We start from the raw sequence: 24,061 nt of genomic DNA, 5'->3' as shown, positions 1-24,061 counted from the left end.
AAGGGAGAATCTAAGCTTTAACACTATCAGATGTCTAAGAACTATTCAGGGCTTTTACACACAGTTCTTCTTGACAATAAATTCTGAAAGACCATGACAAGCTGCTCAACCATAAAGAAAGTGTCGACCCACTGATGTGTGGGGTGATGTGAAACATGGCAAGGAGATGAAGTATATTGCCATACTATTATTGATGAACTTGCTTTTGCTTATTACCTGCATAAAGGAACTGGAATCTACCAGAAGTCTTCCAGATATCCGAACGGTTTGTACCATAACATCTTTTAATATTTAAGGAAAAGGAGGTGATCCATGAACTAAACTCCCTTAGGAGCCATCTGCAGCATACAGAAAAAGCCTTCAGCGGAAATCATAATGCCCCTTTTCACTAAAATCTCAGAGAGGGCTTAAAGGTCTGAATACAAGACAAAACCCCTTATTTGTGAAGGACTGCTGAATGTGTCATACCTATCACACAGTGGCAATAACTGAACACTTAATTTGGGAACAGCCCATCATAACCTCAGAGACCATGTGCCCAACATGCCACTCAAAGCATGGCAAAAACATGGGCAAAGAGGGTCATGCAGGCACGTGGAAAGACATTCACCCCTAACAAACTGCAAGAACCTTTTCCTCCTTCACACATTCAGCTAAGGGAGGTGCCAGGGATGCCTTTTTTTGTCCAGATTATGAAGTACTCTGCCTTCATATCTTATGTGATTTGTGATCTACATCTAAAGGACCTTGCACTGTGAACATCAGGCCAGTTCATTCACAGCCTCTTCCCAAGTCCACAGAGACAAATAGAACTCTTTATATTGATGCCAATACACTGTGCCCCACAAACCCAATCAAGAAGTCTCCTGAAGAACATGAGTTTAAAGGGCTAAACTCTGCAAGTGCCCTCTCCTACAGAGGTACTGTTGAAATCTTGGCTAGAAAATGATCTTTCTGAACAGGCTAATAAATCCAGGACTATTTAGATATGCAGACTTTACCTCTGGCACTGGGACATGAGATGATCACTGCATAGAGAGAAGCACATTTGTATGTAAAAGAAAAACATATTTAAAAGCAAGCCACATTCTTAGAAGACACTAGGATATAAGAAGACAGCATCCAGGTAAAAGCAAAACAGCACAATAATGTGTGAGGCACTCCTCAAAAAATCATCTCATCCAATATAACACATCTTAGCACTAAGCAATCCTCTGCTACCCAGGACAAGGGATTATTAAGGAATGAAACTGGCTGGAAAGGCCTGGATACATGTGTCTCTTTCCCTTAGAGTAGTACAAACATAGTAGATAAGTCCAAGAATAAGAATTACTGTCTGTATACAGAGTGTGTCTCAAAACCTAATCCAAAGTTATTCGTAAAACCAGAAAAAATAAGAATACGTCATACAGATGGTATTTATACTTTTATAGCCACTTAGAAACACCTCTCCCTCCTTCCCAGGAAAATATGACAACCAATTCTTTACAGCTAGATGTTTTTATTAAGTTCATTTTCTGATGAGATTTCTTCAGACCAGGCTCAAAACCAGAAAAGATGTCTTGCAGGCAAGCCCTGAAGAAAGTCAACCTTCTTTTACAGAGCAAGTGCTGCTCAAAGCAACTAACAAACACCATAAAAAGATGGTGTGGATAGTTCTGAGTCTACCATCAGCACCCCCACTGCCCCTCAAACTTGTCAATGACATAATTGCCAGTTGTGTGCAACAGCTCCCAAGAAACAGGCGTCGCAATGCAGTCATGTCACTCCAGAACAGCAATGAGGTGCAGAACCAAGGAGTAACTGGATTTCATAAGGGACTGCCACAGGATAAAAGGAATTGGTGTCTTTTGGCTCACTATTGAAGGCCAAATTATATCCCCAAACTGCACCAAGTGATCTAACAAAGGATGTTGTACTTCTCTATACAGATCTTTTGTCTTGACACGAAGGGCTCTGGTATCTGAACAGGTTGCCCCAGCAAGCAAAGCTTATTACTTCTGTTAAGTGGAAGTGTAATTAACTCTGCACACTCTCAGTCCAACGCAAGCAAAAGACAAGAGCTAAAATTCAAGCCAGAAGTGGTTCACACTTTTGAAAAAGTAGACTTAGAATGTTTACATAGGGTTACTGTGGTTCAGCTGACACAAGGTAACCTGATCACACCTAGCTTTTAGCACAGAGCTGGTTACAATGACAGTAGCCCCAAATGCTTTCTTTGACCTCCCTTAGTGTCTACAGCTCATCACAATATTCAAATGCTGGTATAAAACTGTTTTCTTTACACACAGTGAGCAAAGAACTTGGTATCACAACATTTCCAGAGAGGCCAAATGAATAAGAATTAATGCTGAAGCTCTATACTCTTCTATAAAGAGAGAGGGGCCTCTTCTTAAACTATGTTCTACTGTTGTAGACTGCATTCAGTGCAGATGCTTTGCCAGACTCCACACTTTATTCCTTTCTTTACACTGCCTCCAAACTCAAGCATTCCTCCTCTACTCCCTCTTTCCCCATCATGTAATTTAGGGGCAGGTGTAGTTTTACACTGTTGAAAGAAATACCCATCTATTGCCTAATATGCCCCATCTTTCTGTCTCTACAACAGCAGATATTTTTCAAAGGAAAATGCCACTAAAGCAAGACAGGAATCACTCCTGCCTCTGAAAATGCATAAAGGCTTATTCTCAATTAACTTACACCTTGCAGTTATTATCAGTGCAAAAATGATGTGAAAACAATGCTAAGATTTGACAGCATTTTACACTTACTGTACACTGATGAATGAACACTGATGAAGACATAATTCCATTTGCCCTTGACCACAAGGAAAACCTTCAAGGCCAAGTAGTTTTACAGAAAGGAACTCACATTAAACAATAAAGGCAATACAACTGCATGACCTTCCTTTCAAAACTCCGTTGTGTCCTTTGTTATTCTGAGATGAGCAGCTAAAACCAGAGTTAGAGGACTACTCACTCGTGCAAAAGTGCCAGCAAAACCAGGCTCCAAGTTAAAAGAAGATTTTGGCACCTAACTTTGAGCTGTGTGAAACCCCTAGAGGATGTGTCTCAGAGGACTGAGAAGCAATTGCCAAATTTCTGGTAGAAAATACTCAGAAGCACATTCAGACTACTTCATGGAAGCAAGAGTGACTTTATCTTGTGATAAGCACGAGGAAAATCCCATGTTTTTAAGCTACCACGTTAATTTTTGCTGGAAACAATGACATGGTCTGCCCAGACGCAAGTAAAAATTGTACACACAATTATCTGTATACATACCCTGGCTCTGACAGGATAACAAAGCAGTTTAATGTGCAGGAGCATCATCACAGAACAGTAATGTACACAAAATGATAAAATGGTTTATTGCTACTGATAATTTTCTCCCTCTTCTGGGAAGGACATAGCATCTATTCCAAAGCACACATCATTCAGGCAATCCGTAGTGATGCTGTAAGATGTTCCCTCACTCCATCCACAACCCCCAATCAGACAAGACTATTTGCCCAAAATGAGACTACATGGAGCCACACACTCTCCTTTTGTCCTTACATTCCCTTTTCTCTCTTGCGAACGGACAAACCGGGAGACAGGGCTAAGACTCCAGGGGCAGAGGAACAGAAACACGTTATTAAAAGAAGTGTGCACATAAGCAATTTCTGTCTTGGGATCCGAACACCAAGTTTAATTAACCACCTGGGTAGAAAGCACAGCTTATATAATGCAGACTATCTGTCGACTGCCATCCCAGTCATTCCACACAACCCCTTCTAACTGCTAGTCCACGTAAGAGCAATTTTTTACTGGCAAAACCAACATAACTGGGATGAGGGATCTGGATGCCAACTTGGAGAGACATCAAGAAAGAAGAAACAGGTTTTTAAAACAGAGTAAATATTATCCAGACTACTACATAGCTCTGTAAGGGAAATAGGGCTTTGTTCCTTCTCAAAAATTAGTTTTTCATCAGACATTCACTCAGTGCTAAATAGATACTGACAGATTCTGCCACTGTCCATGAGAACGTGTCCTGGAGAACATCTGAGGACTTCAGCTCTTCTCTACCTGTACTCCGGAAGTCTGCTTTCTGCAATACTGTATACTTAGGAGATGTCAGTAATAAGCATGATAAACATGAAGAATTTTTAGCTCTGGGAACAACAGAGGTCTGTTCATTGAACGCCAGATCAGCTAGTTGTGAGGCCACAGAACTGTAACTTGGTGGTTTGAGAGTCTGTCTTTGGTTTCCTGTTTCTCCATTTTTTAAAGATTCAGCTCAAGAGACTGCCTACCATTCTGTGGTTGTAGAGTTCTTATCTCAGAGGATCCTTAATATTTCTTGGGGAATTTAAATAAGTCCACCTTATTGAACAGTTGAGGTTCACTTTGTGTTGCATTTAGCATGATCTAACCTTACACTGCTGCAGAAAGAGAGGGGTTTTGCTTCATCCTGTTCAGTTTCCTCTACTGCATCCTATCCCCCAGTCTTAGCTATCTATGCAGCAACAAGGCTGCTGCTTCAGCTTGCAGAACTGACAGAAAACTAATTAATTGGGTGGGGTGTGGACTAGTCCTCACTGAGGGAATGAAAAGGGGGCCCTCTTCAGTGGAAGCTCACTGCTAGATTAAATGCTAAAGTGAACTGCACTCTGCTTACAGGGATTTACAGGACTTCCCTGGGGGTTCAGCTCATTGTACATCCACATGTACATTGTAAAACTAAGGCTAAGCAAGTATCAACTCCTTTGTTACAGCATAATGATTTTTGTGAACACCTCCCACCAGTTTTACCCAAAAAAGAGTAATCAAAACTCAATCAGGGCAAAAATATTAATAAAAATTCAATACAAACCCAAACATTAAATACAAAACTTTAAAACAATATTCCCACTGCAAAAAAAAATATTCTCCCTTTCTTTAAAAAGCTATTTTCTAGCCACTAAATAAAGGTAAACTCAGAAAATTACACATGATATGCACAGCCATCCTAGAGAGCATTTATAGCAGTTACTTGAAATTCTGATGTCACTCACAACAGATATATCAGCCAGTAGTTCTAAAAACTTGATCGTATATTAAAAGCTATGACCAATATTGTTTTCTGTGCATAGAGATAAACATCCTGCTCAAAGATCCGAACTCCTATTTAAAAACAAAACCAAACATTAAGAATAAAAAGCAGCTGGTGTGGTTCTGAGACACATATTGGCTGCATTGCATATTCCCTGCCTACACTGGCAGTGTGGGAGCTGTTAGTCATCTAATGCGCATATTTGCTTGGCACAGTGCCTTTACTTTTGCATGCAGGAGAGAAAGATGATCACCCATTTATTGTATCCTTACATCTTCACTGCGTGCTCATCAGCCAGCATGACCAGGCCCTCCCAGTTCAAACTGCAGGCTGTTGGGAGGCAGTGTTCAAAGTGAAGCCCAAGGTCTGGGAGGTTGTTAAGCACATTTGTAAAGAAAAGGGCAACTTTTAAATTCATGCTGTTTAGGCACGTTCTCTGTTAGGACCTAACATGTTTATTTAAGAATAAGGACCTTTTATTAAATAGAGGCCTAATTTAGTTTTGTTTTCAACCCTGCCACAGATCCTTTTACTATTTTCAAGGGCATTAGAGGTTCTCAAGTTGGTTTGCTTTAACTGTCCTACTCTGCCTCCATTCCAGAGGGGTCTGGAACAGAACCTAAATTTAGTTTTCAAGTAAGGCTGTCATAAAACTCCATCACCCAGACTACAGCAGGATCAGACACACCCCATCCTTTTGGAAACCCAATTTCATTTAAGCCCTACAAAACACATACAAGAAAAGTGTGTTTTTTAGTGTAGTGTTGATGGTGTAATCTGAAGAGTAAGGGTGCCTCAAAGTTGTCAGACTTTGAAGGAAGAGCTCCAGGCATTTCCCTCCCGATGTCCTTAAATACTGCAAACTGGTATTTTACCATGAGATACTTCATGTTACAGCCTCCTTTGTATAGAATTAACAAAGCACCAAAGCACCTGCTTTCTGACATACAAAGGAAGAAGTGTTTTGAGTGGAGGTAGCTCAATGCCACTGCTTGGATATCTCAGTGGTGAAACCACACTGACTACTGTGCTTATGCCAAGGAGAAGTCTCACACTGCTCCACTCCACTGTAGAAACTGGCAAGGCCAGCCTTCAAGGCTAATCTGGGACTACCTTGCAAGACCTCTCTAAACCCCTCGCTTATTCTAATTGCCTTCAGCAATATGGGCTGCCATGCCCTGGCTGGTTTGACCCAAATCTGCACAAGTTTAGATTCCTGAGGACTGCAGTGTACTGCAGTTACTTTGTTGGTGTAATGTCTGCTGACTGCACTCAAGTGTTCGTATCTAGCTGAAGGGAACAGCTTTTGACAAGCAGGAGTTCAGAACAGGTAAGATCTGGTCTGATCTAGTGGAGCTCTGTCTTTAAATTTGATGACAGTAAGAAGAAATATGTGGGAAGCATCCACAATAATCAACCATCTCAAGTTAATTAGCAATTAATTTAGTGAGCCACTAAAGTCTAGCGAAGATGAATCCTAGGAGATTCTGGTCACAGTTTCCCTGATGTAAATCTAGATTAACTCCTAGAGAGCACATCAATCTCCATGACAGTTACTTCAGATTTACACCCAGCTACTCTGAATTTGTGCACTTGTTTTCACAGCCGTGTGGGAGATCTGTCTCAACACAAATCAGCTCTGCTCTCATGCAGATTCTGCAAGGTACACAGAGTTACAGTTCTGTAAAAATCCAACCTTGATGAAACAGGAAAATTAAATTCTCCACTGGTGAAACCTAAGCCTCCCATATAACAGACGACAACTCTGCTACAGAGCCTGCCACTACAAGTGGTCACAATAGCTTCCTTAGCTCTCAGTCTTCACACAGAAAGGATAATTCCCTCTCACTGGATGTCACAAAGCTCAACAGCAAGCATCAAAATTACTACATTCTTTTGCCTAGGAGTATTAAGAATATCAGATCCACAGAGTCAGTTTTGAGTCCAGTCTTGCAACCCCAGCAAAATCCATACAATCTTTCAAGGTCATGTTTCTAAGAGGCCACAGAGAGCTTCTGGCCATTGGCACTGACACTTGTGATGCAGACCGCAGTTGCATCAGAGAAATTCGATATGAAAACGAGATATTATCCAGCCACATGGCCTGTCACCCTTTTACTAGTTTTACTCAGTTCTGCATCCACCTCTCTGCACAGCCACAACTTTCCCCTTTCTTTATCCATACATTAACCACTGATATAATGCCCCTTCTCACCCACATGAACCTCAATCCTAGTGGTACAGCCCTGGTCTTGGAATTCTAAGCAGATTCAGAGAAGGTGTATGCCTGCCTGTGTGCTTCCAGGTGAGCCAGAGTACAGGTCACAAAAGTAACAAAGAGCAGAGGTGCATCACAGGCAACAGACAAATGCAGGTACTTGAACTTGAATTCAGCATACGTCCAGAGAGCTCGTCAAACGGTTTGTGGAAACACGGAGAGATACTTAGAGGCACTTTTGCTAGATGGTTTAGGATCACATTAAGAACTTGTATCAAACTCATTCACGTGGGAATTTTATTTCTTTAAAAGGGACAGTTGTTTTTAGAGTGAAGCATTTTAAATGACCCACTAGCTCATTTACTCTCTCTTAAAAAACCAAAGATTTTTATAAGAAATATTGGTTCTCACTTAAGCATTTAAATTAAGTGACTGGAAAGTATTTGACAAGAAACAAGCTGAAAACAAAGTGATAATTTTTAAGGGGGGTTGATCTTATAAAAGCTGATATTTTATCTAAGCAATTCTACACAAAATAATTTCTTCTACACAGGCCACTTTGGGTCTTACAGCTGGAGCTCCCCAAAACTATGTAACATTTATGAATTTTCCTACAGATACAAGTTATGTCACAGTATAAAAGGGTGAGTATTTAAACAATAACTATTCCAGACTGACTATGCCCATATATGAAGTTATTTAGAAAGTTGTTACACAAAAATGCTCTATGGACAGTGTGTAAATACTGCTGAATACTGCAGCATGCCACAATAAAAACAATCCAACACTTTAATGTGATGAATCAAAATAATCTCCCCTCCAGATGTAACAGGAACTAAGTAAATCCCATAGCACTCTACAATTCTTATCTCAACCTCCATAAAGTTATTGGAAAGAAATAAAGCTAGAATTACATACAAGTCTCAGGTGCCTTTCCTGAACTTAACTGAACTTCACCAATAGGTGAGATAGGAATTCAACTGCTTACAGATGGCTGGGCATAAATATCCTTCTTAATTTCTAGAAAAGTAAGTGGACTCAAAGAAATCTTTCTTTGTACTATTTCTCAAAGATCGCACCAGCTGACTCATCCTCCTGCCTAAAGTACAACATGAAAGTAAAGCAAAGCAAAAGAGAATTTCTCAAATTATCAGAACCAAAATTGCTTTCTATAGTAGCAGGAGATAGACTAAAAACAAAATTGGATGCCAATTCACAAACTGCCATTAAATTTCCAGGAAGCCAATCCACCAAGGAACATACTGCACCCTAGAGAGTCCTTAATGAATAGTGACACATTTGTAATAGGCTAGTTAAGGTTTTGCCAGCCTTTAGGTTTTAAATCCTTCCTATGTTAGCAAAACAAACCTGAAACATACTGAAAAATTATACCGAGGGTTCCAGTCCAGGAAGAGTGACTCTGGGAGGGAGGTGGGGAGAAAGTGTTAGTACCACAGTAGAATGGATTTCTACTGTTTTAATTTTAAAAATTAAAAAAAAAAATTTGGAAAAAAGGAGAAGCTTTGAACCATTGCAAGTTACAAAGGCAGAGAACATTTTGGCAGGCATTTAAGGCTGAATCCTGCAGGTAGTAAGTGCCCTTGAGTCTAATCTCAGTGGGACACGAGTTGACAGCATCCCTCCAAAGAATGAAGGATCCCCAGTGTCTGAGTACACATTTACATCCATGGGTCTTAAAGCACAAAGCTGTTTCTGTGGTCTGGATCACTGTCCATCTATATTTTCTCTGTTATTCTTGGATTAACGAGCTTGATCTTTCTTGAATCACAGGGCTGATGACGTTTACAGTCCAGAGCCTGGAAGATAAGCCCTATAAACTTGCAAACATGATGAAATATACAGCACATATAAGAGCTTTATGCACTGAATATAATTTGCGTTAGATGGAGCATTATTCTCCCCTTGATGTTTATATGGGGAGTATTTCACGGTATCTTGGCATTGTTTTTTTAACTAGAAGCTATATAGCATCTAATTTGGAGCCCCTACTGCTTCCAACCCCATCAGCTGGAACAGACTGCACACTTCTGACTTCCAGTTCTTGGAAATGGATTGCAATAGTGCAGAGGGGAAGCAGCATTAGACATTGTTAAGAGAATGGACAGACCAGACAGAGGCACTTCACAACCATCCAAATCTGCATTAAATCGTCTCAGTACTCAGGTAAGGCCAGTAGGGTTAAAAGTAAGGATGGTAAGCTGAAAGTAAAGCCAGTAAGTGCTTTCAGTACCAAATGGAGGTTCATCAGTTAACTGCCTCCACCCTTCACTGTCCTAAGTGCCTCTCAATGTCCTGTATCCTTCAATACTCCTGGTACCTTCACAGCTGAGCACGTGTACCCAAGAACTGCCTGCAGAATGCCTCAGGCCCCGGCTGCAGCCAGGTCTGTCCCACTTGTGAACCACAGCCCCAACAGTGGGGCATGCAAGGATCCCCCTTTTATCCTGCTCCATGCATTGTGGCTATGTGACAGGTGACAACAAACTGGTACCAGGACTCCAGGGCTGTGCCACAGCCTTCCCTGCTTGTCAGGACTCAGGAGCTCCCCACCCTGTCTGATGTGTCCTCCCACAGTAGGACAGTATTGTCTTAATTTTACTTGATTTTGTTAAGTATTTGGACATTTCAAGCAACAAAAGGGCCATATATGCATGTACCTGAAACATGACTGCCCTTAACATATCCACATTTGAAAAGCTTATCCATTTACAATATTAAGACCCTGTAAGTCAACAAATCAACACTCATCCTGACTAGCAGTTGCTCAGGAGAAACCAGTGTCACTCAGAACCTTATCTTTCACAGACTATTGTCTCCCTAGCATAAACGATGGTGAGCCTCACCTTCTTGTATAAACCCCTTTTCTACAAACAGGTGGAGTTTAGTAGCATGGTAAATTAATCTTAAGGAGGATTCAATCAGAGAGCAGTCAATGCTCTAAAAAGAGCACACAATGCTCTAAAAACAACAGTTTTCTTGTTTCCATTATTATAGCAAATGGCATCTTCCTGTTTGCTAAACAGCTGCTTTCTCAGGTTAGACTGACCCAGCAATCTTGGGGTGACACAATCTCTGAAGGGAGCAGAACTGCTTATCCCAAAAGGATGAATGCACTGTCTCAAACCATCAGGGTATCACTATTGTATCCATTTAGCCTACTGCTACCACAGCCTTAAAAATTAATGAGTTCTCCAGGGGATAGACAGACATAATGCTCAAAGCAAATGAAGCTGCTGCCAATACTGTTTTCCTCTTCCCTAGACACCACTTCAAACCAAAACAGAAGAGCAGATTTTGCCCCTCAGCTGAGTATCAGAATCCTTCCAGACAGAAAAAAATACCTATGCCTTTGTGGACAGGCCTTGAAATTTCCCTACTTGCCAGCCAACACCACATAATCTGACCTTGTTCCCTCTGCCATCCAAGTTCCACATGAAGAAAAACCAAGCTTCATTTTGGGGTAAATGTCTGAAGTTATCTTGGTCCAAATTTTGTGAAGATGCTAAACCTTGCTTAGAAATGATGACTCACATACAACTAAAAGGGGTGCTTACTTTCTCCAGCCCTGGAACTGACTTGATTTCTCACTTTTCCTTTTCTGTGCAGTAGTTAACAACATGTCCACAGATAGCAAAGTCATTTATGTAAGACCCCCTTCTTTGAGGAGCTATCTCACATAAAAGGGAACATCAGCAGATGGAGCTCTGCTTCTGCATCATACTCTTCAAATATGAAAGCCTGGTAGGTGCAGAGGGGGATTGGAACAATCACTCTCTCACCCTTTCCAGCTCTTGCTTTTCATGGCTCCACTGCACACAAAAGGCACAAAAGAGAAACAGCTTCTTCCGCCTTCCAATCCCTTTGCTTCCCCAAAACCATTCCCCGCATCAACCAGTGTCACTGAGTCTGCCAGAAAAAGGTTTAAGAATCCTCAGATAAAATGTGTTAAGCATCCAGAATTACCATCAATTAGCAGCTCCAAAACAATGCAATGAGGGATTAGCACAGCAGAGAAGCTCTGAAATTTACACTGATCTGAGGTCTGAGACCTGTTCTCAAACAACAGGAAAAAAATGCTTCTCTGGGGAAAAAGACCAATACCATGCAAATCACTATGACAAGCAAGCAAGGCTTTATCTAGCCTGACACATTAGCAAGATCGCAGATTTTTGCTCATCTCAACCCCTCATAACTTATGAAGCATCAGCTCCTAAAATCATGCAGCAACCAAGGAAGAAAATTAGCAATTGCAACCAGGTAAATGCAATGCTTAAGTTCAGTATTCCGGGAAAAGACCTAAAAATGGCTGGATGGATTAATGAGGCATTTTCCAGGATATCAGGATGATGTTTCCGAATACCTGCTGTGTTCTCAGAATCACAATGATGTCCATAGCAATCAGTTGCAGAGGAGGAACAAAAAAACCAGAAGCAAATTACTCTCACATATCCTGTGGTGGTGGGCCATCAGCTCATTTCAGCCTGCGATGAAGTCCCTTAACAACCAAGGGATTCCACAGCTCCTGGGGAAAAGCTGCTTCTTTCATATTTGGCAATATCACTATCAATCAGAAGCTGCTAATCTGACAGGATGTAGTGGACAAAGAGGGCAGTTTGTACTTCCCTGGTTTGAAACCTTTGTGGCAGAAGGTTACTCAGCTCTTTCTGAGAGGAAGAGAAATACAAAGCTACGGGAGCTGACACTTGGGCTGGAGAGGTGACGGACACAGATGGACAGGGTGGAAGCCATGCACAGAGCAGCAGAGATTGGTATCAGCTGGGAAAAAAAGAAGGAAGAAAAGCTTGTAGACAGATAGGAAACTCTATATTCCAAAAAGGAATAAACATCTTGTTTCAAGGACAGACAATAAATTAGCTTAGAGACCCTACCCTCAATTTCTGTTCAGCATCAACGACCAAGGGAGTAAGCTGAACGCCTTAATAAAGCAAATTCCCAAATGACAGCAGATACTATCCCAGCTAGCTTTGGACTGCCTTCTCTTCCCAGTGTAATCAGCAATCTCATAGGCACAGCTTTACAAATCCCAGGCCATTAGACTGTGACAGAACACAGTGAAGCCAGAGTTAGCATTAGCAGGACTTTGAAGCAAGCTTGCCAAGCAGAAGAGAATCTTTTTCTAAATCCTGGATGCATAGACAATAAGCTCTTCTGTCTAAACACTGGAATCAGCATCGTGCCTAAATCAGTATCTTACCACTGGCACCATTTTGGGGGGGGTTAAAAATCCCCTTTATTAAAGTTAGTAAGTTTAATGTTAAAGTCATGCCCAGGGCTAACACAAAGCAACAATTCTCAATTTAAACTAATATAATGTAATCCAATCTACTCATGGATAACAGACTGAAAAATTGATGTTCTGAGTTGCACAGACTACACTGCAGATAAAACATGGTTGCTTAATTGCTGGTTCATTATTTAGCATCACTACATAACTTTAGAGCACTGAATCTCCATTTGTTGATCTGCTGCCCACTGGCAGCACACAAACCTGTGACCATGGCCAAAACTACATTCCAGATCTACAGCACTTCCAATCAGGAGTCTGAGGGGTTACAGTGCTAGAGAGCTCATAGGAAATTCAAAGGGATCATGTTTTTTCCTACTTGTAAACGATGCAAAAAGCTCAAAGGAGATAAAAGAGCAAATGGCAGTGCCTGCTTTGGGGACCCAGTTAAGAAATTAGGGATGATAGAAAATGTACATAGCATGGAGAATGTTACATGTGCTTGCAGTAATTTACCACAAAGAACAGAGCACCATCTGATAACATGGTTTAAAACAATAACTATCAGGCTAAAATACAGACAGCATTTGGGCACTCGGCTCCTTGTGTCTGCTGGTGCAAGTCAGGCATCATGCAAGTATGAGAGAAGTCCTCTTCTAATTTAAAGGAAAATAATAACTATTTTAATTACGTGACCATTCCAAACAGGCTCTGAAGCGCAAAAGCAATCACCAGCACAATAAAATAGCCATTACATGCTTTTTAGTCACAGGATTTGTTACACTAATTCTTGAAGCTCCCAGCAGTTTCATAACAAAGTAGTCACATCTGCAGTTTCGCAGAAATTACCACGTCTGTGCCAACGTTTCATCTTACGAATGTTTGCAGGCTCCGATTTCCATGTTTAGAAGAGGAATGAAACAGGGCAACTACTTAAATTATTCCACCTCTCTGGCTTGCTATTCTGAGACTTAAGGAGCAGAGACTTTGGTCAGGGTAATGGAATGGTGGCAGCGATCTCCACTGGCAAGGGAGGCTCCTCTCCTGAAAGAGACAGCTTCAGCCAAGCCCCAGTCTGGTAACAGACACTGTTACTGATACTGAAAATGAGGGAACAGATGCTGTTGGAGTACCAAATGGAAGGCATTCTGGAAAAGAAAATAAACAAATCTAGCCATACTCAACCAGTCAAGGTACAGGAAGGAAGCAGCAAGTCTCTGTTCCTAAAAGTAAAAAGGACTCTGCAGAACCACCAGAAAAAAATGCACTGCCTGATAAATAAAATTAATTCCCTTCCCCAGAATCCCTGGATGATGCTAGGAAAAAAAATATTAAGCATACTTTATTTACCTGCATTAAAACACAAAACAAAACACACAAACCAATCCAAAATAAAAAATCAAACAGTCAAGCGTAATTCAGTGAACTGACAGTAAATTCAAAAGTGGTATCACATATCCAAGGAATGCTTCAAATAACATCTCTGGTAAAACAAATACTCTCTTAGGGAGGCTCAATCAAGATGCCTTGCTTGCTTCTAAGGGTCCTGACCTCAACATTGTGACCCAAATCTTGCAAGAGTGGAGAAAAATGAAACCTCAAGCCCATATAGATTCTCACTACCATTAGCAGGCCTGCAATGGTCTGCCTTCCTTACCATTTTATGGGAGTATATGCCTGTATTTTAATTATCCCAAACTTTGGTCAATTCCAAGACACCAGTATGAGCTGCAAAATGAAACACATGGAATGCATCCAGGGAGATCCAGCAGCCTGCCTTTTGAGTAGGTAGCTAATCAACAGCTAATTGCAAGAACAGGTCTCCAGAGTGTTTGTGTTGAAAAGCTGCTGCTGTTTGTGTTAACACCAGGGGCTGCATGTGAAAACTGCCAACCTACAACCCACGGACTGCTTGTGACAACCCAAAGTTCAGAGACCAGCTGGGGTCAGTGAGCAGGTTCAATAGGCTGTTCTGCTCCCCTGGACTTCTCTCAACCAAAGAAGAAACTTTTCAAGTGCAGTTCTCCCCATCCCCTAACGTGCACTTAATCACTGTCATTTTATACAAGTGAAATAAGGCTGTGCTCCGGCTGGGAGGCAGGAATGGGGCTACAAAACCCACAGTAACTGTTGGTTTGGCCTTTAAAATCCTGCCTTCCCAAAGGACACAAAGCTTGCTATACCCCAGTGGAGCCTTCCTCTTATCTTGCACCCATGAAGTGGTCACATCCACCTAAAAATGCCTGCAATGCTGTTGGATGCTAAAAATCTCCTGCCATTGAAACAGCAGGAAGAGAAAGAAGGTAGTAATTGGAATGACCTGCTTTTACAGACTGCAAGTCATCTATTATGAAAATGGTTATTATTTATAGCAACTGAGAGATAAAATTCAGAACAAATACCCTCACTGTGCAAAATTCTGAGCTTCTTTCCCCCAGTGGTTTTGGTTATTCAACAATATCCAGAAGACTTCTTTACCAAATGCCAGCGTTTGTATTTTCTAACAAGCTCTAAGATACCATTAGAGGCTCATATCACTGATGTTATGAACAGAGTATGGCTTCCCACTGAAGGGGAGTAGCAACTATCTAGAGGGGAAAAAAGGAAATGTTTGTCTCAGGGTAGATACCACAAGGATTGCTATTTTCTGGAGTGTGGAATTAGGGGGAAAAAAAAGATACAACCTCACCTTGAAAGTGATGTGTACTCTGGTCCAAATGAAGTCATCACCTAAATTTATCTAAGCCACCCTCACTAAGAGGTGAAATCAGAAGGGAATTAAGCAGTAACCTAAGTAGTATGCTATAGTCTCAAAATGAAAGGAGCTGTGCACAAATGTAGTATTAGTAAATACAAATAGTCCTGTTCAGTCTTTGAGAGTGTGAAAGTTTCAAGTCTCTGCTTCTAAGAAAGTCAGAAGCAATACAGGTAGGTTGTTCAAAAAATTAATTAAATAAGTGAAGGTAAACAAAACATCCCAAATTATATCTCCTCAATAAAACCTTCTTTTATAAAAGATTTTCAATTTTAATTTCAATCACAATTTTAGAATATATTTTCTCACAAGCCAGACTGAATTTGTTGTAATACATCTTTTGACTCTTTTTTCAAATGAGTTCATAGGCTGATGTGGTCCCACAGTGCAAATATTCCACTGTCAATTACTTTCAGACATGAGAAACATAACTTAAACCTTGGGCACTATAAAGAAAATCTAAACTGCTAACTGATTTTCAACAAATAATTCACCTTTTTTTTGAAAGGACAATTTCCTTCAAGCATCTTGCTTGTTCCCTGATATCAACAGCCCCCATTGTCCCATGTCTGCTCTTCCTTTGCCATTTATTTAAAACAATTTTATACTTTACTGACTTAAGTTTACAGACTGGTGCTATTCATACACCAATTTTCAACAGCTAATTCTTAATAGCACATAATGTGAGTTATCTTTATCTGTACCCCTTGCATTTTAATAAAGATGTACACATCTCCAGACACACAGAACTCGTGGGATCTAGGGACATTGGGATTTCTAGGTATAACTGTGATTTCATTAAACATGCATTGCAAGAAGTAACAAACCTCATTTATCACAGAATATTCTGAGTTGGAAGGGACGCACAAGGATAAAGTCCAACGTCACAGAGTCACTTTGCTGCACTAGCAACACAAGATACATCCTTATCTGAAGAAACACCTACAGCTGCAAATACAAAGTATTCCTTTAAACAGAAAATATTCTGTTCACTCAATATATACAGAACAAACAAAGGAGTGGATATCTAAGAGGATTTTTAACCTTAACTTCTCATATTGGGTTCACAGATGAAATTGTGTATCTTTGCCAAAGCACATGTACCTCAAAGATCTTTGTGCTCTTGCTACACCTCTACTTGCACTCTTAAAGGGCTCCTTTCATTGTCTTATTCTCCTTTAGGTTTAGATTTGATTTCACCAACTCCTGCAACAGTAATTCAAACCTAAGAGTCTGCCTACACAGGGCTACACACCAGAATAGCCATTCCAAATATTTAGGTGTATACATTTCCAGTTCACAGTCTGATTGTATAAGGGCCATGCATGTGTGGAAAATAAGTTTGGTATGCTAAATGTTAGTGAATTTCCATATGTAAATTAGCCCTCCATTTCCCAATTAAATAAATCCATCTCCCACATCCCACATGTGACCACAGGGTCACATAGGAATGAGAGACAGCATTTGATAACTGCCTACTTACAAACAGAAATGTATTTCACAAGATTCTTTCTGCATTTGTTGTTTTTTACTGTGAAATGAAGATGAAAGGAAATGGAAGACAGAGGTAAGATTCTTCCACTTTTTGAAATGGGAAAATCTTAGTCCACTGGACTTGCCCACTAAAATATCGAGTGATTTTTTTTCCCCCCAAAGTAGTGATCAGTCAGTTATCTGCCAAGAATTGTGTTGGGTTTGTATTTAATATTGTGGTTACAACTGTGGAATGTATTTCAGGGCATCACGTGCAGTCTTAGTGTCCTGGCCTCCCAACTTCCAACCTGTTCCCTACTGACAGGAGCCTACACTGCAAAAGGCCTCAACAATAAAAACAGATTTTGCAAGAGTATGGAAATCATTCATATGAGACATTTTGCATATTTCATTACATCAAGGACTTCATGACCTTTGTCAACTGCAGGCTTCAAAGAGCCTTCTACAAGTGAACCAACAGCTTTGGAACACACAGCTTCCAAACAGAGACTCCTTTGGAACCAGTTATGTCGTACAGCTTACACCATCCATCTCCCTGATTTCCAAGCAGTTCAGGAAACAAAGGCATTCAGAACTGATGGGTGCAGATCACAGGTTCACCAGATAAATAAAATTTCTTCCTCTAATGTACCGTGCTTCAATCCACACTCACTTGTAGAGAAAACCTAATTGCTCCAGTCATATTAGTGGAACTGAACAGAAACAAACATATCTACACAGGTCCTGAAAGCAGTCTCTAACCCACTATTAAGTTTCTTCAGTGCAAAAACTTCTTGTAAAGTCAAGGACATCCAATTCTCCTTCAGACATACAATTTCAGACTAGACTACAGTGACATCTTATGCTGTCAGCGTCTGCCAGGAACTCTGGAGCTCTATCCTCCATCAGTTTCTTTAAGGAACATTCTTATCTTGCACAAAACTGCTGCCTTCAGAGTCCTGGGTGCTCATCAGCACTTTTAATGAAACATGATCTGCACACAATCGAGGGGAGGAACAATTCTAGAGATACATGGACTACAACACTGAATGATTTTTAAAAAGCAGTGTAATTAAGACTAGCTGTGTCACAGCTTATGCAGCTTGATGAAGCAATGTATCCACACAGGCACCAGTTTAGATGGTGACGTGAGCTGTGGGTGCGGCAGTGGGCAAAACTAGCGAGGAGCAGGCTCTGCATACTGCTATAACTTGTGGTTGGTAACTTATCATTGAAGCTTTCAAAACCTGCCAGAAGCTCTGGCCCATCTGGAGGTACCAGGTTTGCACACACAGGATTATGAAGACAGTCATCATCCTAAACAAATGCATGTACATAAAATATATTACATGTCGTTTTCACTCTTGCTGGCACGCACTGCTGTTTGAGCCCAGCCTCACATATTTAATTCTTTTATAAAAGATGGTCTAAATGGATTTATTATATACTGCAATAACTAAAGGTATTTATCTGATGATGGATAATGGAGGTTACAATCTCCCTGTAACTTAAGCAAGTTGCTTACACCTGAAGGGTGAGTTTGTGTCAAAAACGAGTTCCTGTTAGCACATGCAATTGTGTCCACAGGACGGAATTGCTATAAAAATACAGAAAGTTGCACTGCCTAGCTGTTATACGCATACACACAGAAGTAAAACACAGAATGAAACTGGTTATGATGCTGAATCACAAAGGAAACAAGAAACAAAATTTTTAGAGATCCAAGTCCTAAAAATACTAAATATTTTGGGCAGCTACTCATGACCCTAAACCAGGGTCAGACTGTTACTTTCTATTACAACCATCTCTTAGAGCTGCAAACAAGGATCTGAGCCCAACTGAAGCAAGGTAGGAAAGGCTGCTCCTGCCCCAAACAGGTTAGGAGTCAGGTTACATGCAGCAGGTCACTAAACGAGGAAGGACCAAGTAAAAAAGATACAAACCAACAAAATACAACTTATTGTCATTCTTGCTGGTCACAGATCAGGGCTCTTACAACACAGGAGCTTGGATTTCTAAAATGTGAATTATTACCATACTAGCTCTTTAAAGTTGCTCAAAATCACAGGACAATTTGGTTCCATAGAATTGAGGAGTCTGACAAGACCATGAGCTCCATCATGAGATAAAAAATACTGTGACCTTCCAGAGATGTTCAAAACCCTTGCCCTTCTTGAGTATCATGGCATGCTCTCTATGTGGTAGCATGGATACACGCAGCACACACACACCCTGCATCTCTGCTGGCCTTATTCTGCTAAAGATGCTCTAGTGCAAGTCAGTCTTTCAGTTCTTAAATTTCACTTGCATGTTCTCTGTGCAAGGAAGTCTCAAATATTCTCTAAAGTAGAAACACATTATCTCTGAAAACTCAAGATAAACTCTCTAAGCATCAGTTTAAACCAAGGCTGTATCATAGGTTTAATCTTGGGTCACATCAGTTACACTTTGCTGTGGCCTACACAGGGTAAGCAGAGAACTGAAAAAGAACTGTGAGAGCACAATTCTCAGGGGATTCTGTCACGCACCTTTTAAAAAGCTACAAGTCAGAAAGGCTCTTCTACAAAAGCCTACAGGGCTCTAGTCTCCACTGCCTCTTCCACCTTTGGACTCAACTTTCTACAGGACAGAGTGATCTGGGTAAGCAACTAACAACCCACCAAACCTAGGAAAAGTCCCTACCTTTCAGCAAGGGCTGGTTTGTGGACAATTGTGAGGTAAAGACAAGCAAGTGGAATTCTTCAGTGCAGTTGGTTAAGCAAATTTACTCATTTTATTCCTGAAATGGAGATTTCCTACCTGTACATTACTACACTCCCTTTGTTGAACAAACTTAACTTCCCCATCTCATCTCTTCTGTTGACAAGCCCACACCAGAGCTGCATGGCTGACCTTTTTAGACAGAGGCAGAAAGAACAGATTATTTTTTTACTGTACTGCAAATCAGTGTAATTGCTCCTGCTGCAGCAACATCTGCCTTTCCAGATACTGAGAAGGCAGATACTGGAAAGCATCCTGCTACATAATGGAATTCTGAGATCCAGAAAACAAAATAAATGCTCATAAAAACTTCTCTGATCTTCCCCCCACCCCACACTTTTTTTTTAAAGCGTAAACCATGTAACAGAAAAAAACCAGAAAACAGCTTTTCCATTTCAAACCAGTTTAGGTGCTTAAAAGCTGTATGTGTTTATTTGCCTTTTGTGCTTTGCACTTATTCAATATTAATACCAAAAGATGCATGCTATAGGTGTTCAGATTTGCATTCTTTTTGTGTATTCTGCCATTTGCCACACTAAATTGTTACTAAATTGATGGTTTTGCTATTTAAAGGCTCGTGTTCTAGTTTTACATGCATGATGTCCAGTTGGCAACTCTTTCTGCAGTAGAGTGACAAATATTTTAAAGCCCTTAAACTATAATACTGCTAAATAAGAAATAAAAAAAAAAAGCTAACAAACCAACAGCACAATACTACAAAGAGTAATGTCTGTACAGTTATAACAAAAGGAATAAAGCAAGCAGATGTGATGTGCTCACCTTTCTGCACATACCTACTGAGAATGTTTGGACTCATTATATGCAAATGTAGAGTTAGAGTTCTAGTGTCCATTTTATCCACATTCAAGTCAACTGGCTAAATTTTCTCTCTCAATGGGCTCGTACTGCACCCCTGAACAATCCTTGGCTTCAGATGCACAACACTAACTGAAATATATCGATGAGAACACTGGCAAAATCACTACATTCTGCTACTCCAAAGGAACAAGCTGTAAGTGTAGAGCAAGCAGTGAGAAAATTTACTTCAGCTATCCCACACAGTAAAATTCAGCACTCTGTCATGTACCGCACAACTTGTGCCGAAATCAATGCGAGCTCTGGGTCTGCCTGAGATTTGAACTTGATCCATTAACTGCACAATTTATACAACAAGGAAGTTATTATCTCAAACTGACTAAGAAAACATTGTGATCAAACAAAAAAAATTGCTTCCTCGGTATATGCAACATTTTGGAAGTAAAAAAATAGTGGGTAATGCAGCCACATTTCTTCGGAATCTGTGATTTGTTGCACTAACACAAGCACGGAACCTGATCACCAGCTGTAAATCATTGCCAATCAGGCGGCAGCCAGAGGAGCTGGATCCGAACCTCGGCAACTTTGTAAATAACGCTGCAATAGCACGGCTTAACCTACTAAATTTGTTTTTCCTTTCTCACATAATGTAACAATCACAGTCTCACCAAAACGTAACTGCATAACAAGATAACCATACGTAAAGTTTGAAGAAAAAAATTTGCCTTAATTGCAAATGAGCTCACAGGGCACATGTGAATGCTCTTCTGTTCCATCCATAACTCTACCAAAATCCAGCTGCACAGGTCTCCAGGTTCCGAGCACTTTATTGCCTACACCGGCAGCTCTCCAGCTCTCAGCACTGCCATCTAGGAGAGAGCGGCGGCGTACCGCGAGCCGCCTGGAACATCAGCTCCCAGGCAGCAGCATTCTCGGAAAGCATCGCAAAGCTGTTGCTGCTGCTAAAATTTTAACTGCAGCCGGCAGTTCACTACCGGCTGTGCCGGTTCGAGAGCAGACTCCCCCACACCCCCCAGCCCTTCCCAAGCGAGGACCGCTAAGCGCATACACCATCATTCGCTCCGCGTATCTCGGCGTTCCGTGGCGGGGAAAAACGGGGGAAATGCCCAGCCTTGTCCGCGCCCAGGCCCTGCGGGTGCGGAGCGGAGCGGGCGCCCCGGGAGTGCGAGCGGCGCCAGAGGAGCCGGGCTGTGGCCGCCCTCAGCGCTCCGCGGGGACTGCGCGGACACCGCGGGAGCGGGAACGCACCGCCGGCTGCTCCCCCCGGCCCCTCGCCCGGCAGCCCCACCGTGCACTGGCCGGGCTGATGCGACTCGCCCACCTCCGAGCCCCGTCCTTCCCCGGGGGACCGGGCTGTCGCTGTTGCATCTCTCTGTGTGCAGCAGGACGAAAAGGGAAACGGCTGCAGGCAAAGCCGAGCAAGGGACGTGCCCTGCCCGCCGCCCCCGCCGCCGGCCGGAGGCGCAGCCCTCAGCTTGCAGCCGCCCCCCGCAGCCCCGGGAGCGGCCGCCGCAGCACAGCACAGCCTCGCCTTACCTCCCCGCCCCGGCTCCGGGGATGCGCCGCCGCTGCTGCCGTGCCCGCCCCCACCTGCGCCGTCCCTCCCAGCCCGGCGCTCAGGTGCGGAGGGAGCACAAAGGCAGCGCTGCGGAGCGCTGGGGGGCAGCGGGCTCGCGTTGCACCAGAGCCCCGCTCCCGCCAGCCGCCCGCTCCCCTCCCCTGCCGGTACCGAGCGCCAGCCCACCTCGGCCCGCTGAGGGGCCGCCCTCCCGCCCAAAACCGTGCAACTTGCCCCAAGCCTCCCCTCGAAAGCCCCCTCACCAGCCCCCAGCGCTGCGGTTGGTGCCGGCACTACGGAGCACCCCTCATCCTGAGGAAGTTCCCCGGTCCTGCGGGGAGCTGAGGGGGACACGCCGCCCCACGTACCCCCCGCAGCTGACACCCTCCGGCCTCGCCCCCCTTCCGCCGTCCCGCCGCCCCGGCAGACACGTACGGGCAGCCCCCACAGCGGCGGGGGTACGGGCCCTGCGCCCGGTGCTCGCCAGACAGGGCGGCCGCCGCCCCCCGCCCTGTCACCGCTGGGTGCGTGTGCGTGGAGGGGGGACAGGTGACGAGCGGCGGGAGAGAGCCGCTTCCCCCCGGTGGGAAGGTCTGTGGCGCAACACCGCTCCCGCCTTCCCCCCCACCCCGTCTCTGCAGATGCCCCCGGGAAGGGCTGCGAGGCTGGCAGCCGACAACAGCCGCCCCCTCCCCCGGGAAAGCTGCTCTGCCTCCTTCTCCCTCGCTCGCCTTCTTTTCAGCTCGGCCGCTTGACTGACAGGGAGCCTTCCAGCGGCCGCCCACGCGCGCTCCCGTTTCCCCTCAGTCGGAGAGGGAGATGGCGAAGGAGAATCATGAATGAAACAGCCGGGCAGCGAGCGGGAGCAGCTGGCGCGGCCCCCGGGAGCGCCGGGGCCGCTGCCGCAGTGATGCTCGGGGGCGGTGGGCTCCGCCGGCCGGCCCAGGTGGGCGGGGGGGCCGCGGGCGCTGTGGGGAGCCCCCGGTCCCTGTGGGCTGCCCCCGGTCGCTGTGGGCTCCTGAGGGAGGGGAGCCGGCGGCCGCTGACTGCCAGCGGCCCACCCCCGGCATCTCTGCTCGGAGGGAACTGAGAGGCCGCTTGAAGACACTGCGATGCCTCTGCTGGGTTTGTTCCCTCAGGGCAGAAGGTGGAAGGTTGATGCCTTCTGAAGCCGGAGACACGACTGTGGCCTTAGAGATGCCACAGGAACTGGTTAGTTCCTCATCTATAAACCCACTTCGCTCCACCAAATGCAATTCACTTTCTACTCATAAAAACCCAGCACCTAATACCTGAACTAGGACTCTTGTCCAGAAGAAACAGGAGGTAGGAAACTATCTCAAAGTTCACTTTAACCCCACTTGGTTTTCCCAGTGATTAGTTGATACTGTGGGGTAGCCTTGTAATCCTTTTTTTCTCTCAGATCAGTTGTCCCAAAAATGCTTGTGACTTGTTAAACACACACTTCACAATCTCTGGCTGGAGACCAGAGGTCCCAGTGCTTTGACATGACAGTTGTTGAGTTTTGTTTGTGGTGTTAGTTTTAGTAGCCTTACTGCACAGTCAAAGGATTAAATGTTCAGGTAGTGGGGGACTACAGAGTTAGTGAAGTTACCTCAGTATTCATTCAGTGAAGATCAGTAATTCCTTTAACTAATATTTTATGTATTTTCTTGATTTTATTCACTGGAATTCTTGATTTGAATACCCAAAAGTATTTATTTATTTATTTAAATCTAATACAATTTAAATTGAAAAGAACATTTTTCTGCTTCTGAATATGCATGGAATATTTTGTTATATGCTGGTACATACATTGCATGCTGCACTTGAGACATATCTGCATTTGCAGTTACATAATCAATAAACATGGGGTTTCGTCCCATGAATCTAGAATCGCATTCTGAGTTGTTTTAAACCAGTATGCCTCCACAAATTTAATGCCTGCCAGAAAATTTATACCAGCTAAAATTTTAGCCTCTGAATTTTAAAAAAACCTGCTTTGGATTTCTGTGGGGAGAAGTGTCTTAGGAACTTGATTTATTAAATTTTGTGTTCCTGAAAACTGAGCACACAATAAAGCATTGTCAAGTCTTTTGCTGTAGAACAATGAATATA

The 24,061-nt window shown here is 42.9% G+C and overlaps 1 protein-coding gene across 6 annotated transcripts in view; it reads right to left on the bottom strand.

Annotated features, from left to right (window-relative positions):
• The window catches only part of PTPN5 (protein tyrosine phosphatase non-receptor type 5), a 78,248-nt gene extending 55,779 nt beyond the window's left edge, over positions 1-22,469 (bottom strand). For 2 of the 6 annotated variants that reach the window (XM_039552990.1, XM_039552989.1), the window contains exon 1: positions 21,707-21,880. The gene's annotated coding sequence lies outside the window, so the exon portion shown is untranslated. Of the gene's footprint in view, positions 1-21,706; positions 21,881-21,921; positions 22,075-22,206; positions 22,270-22,378 lie in introns of those variants that run through there. The other 4 variants (XM_039552987.1, XM_039552988.1, XM_039552986.1 and 1 more) reach the window with 4 other exon arrangements.
• Between the last annotated feature and the right edge of the window lie 1,592 nt (positions 22,470-24,061).

This window comes from Corvus cornix, chromosome 5, assembly GCF_000738735.6.
Source record: "Corvus cornix cornix isolate S_Up_H32 chromosome 5, ASM73873v5, whole genome shotgun sequence".
NCBI lineage: Eukaryota > Metazoa > Chordata > Aves > Passeriformes > Corvidae > Corvus > Corvus cornix.
Note: the sequence above shows the minus strand (reverse complement) of the source record. Positions and strands in the feature narration are given on the sequence as shown.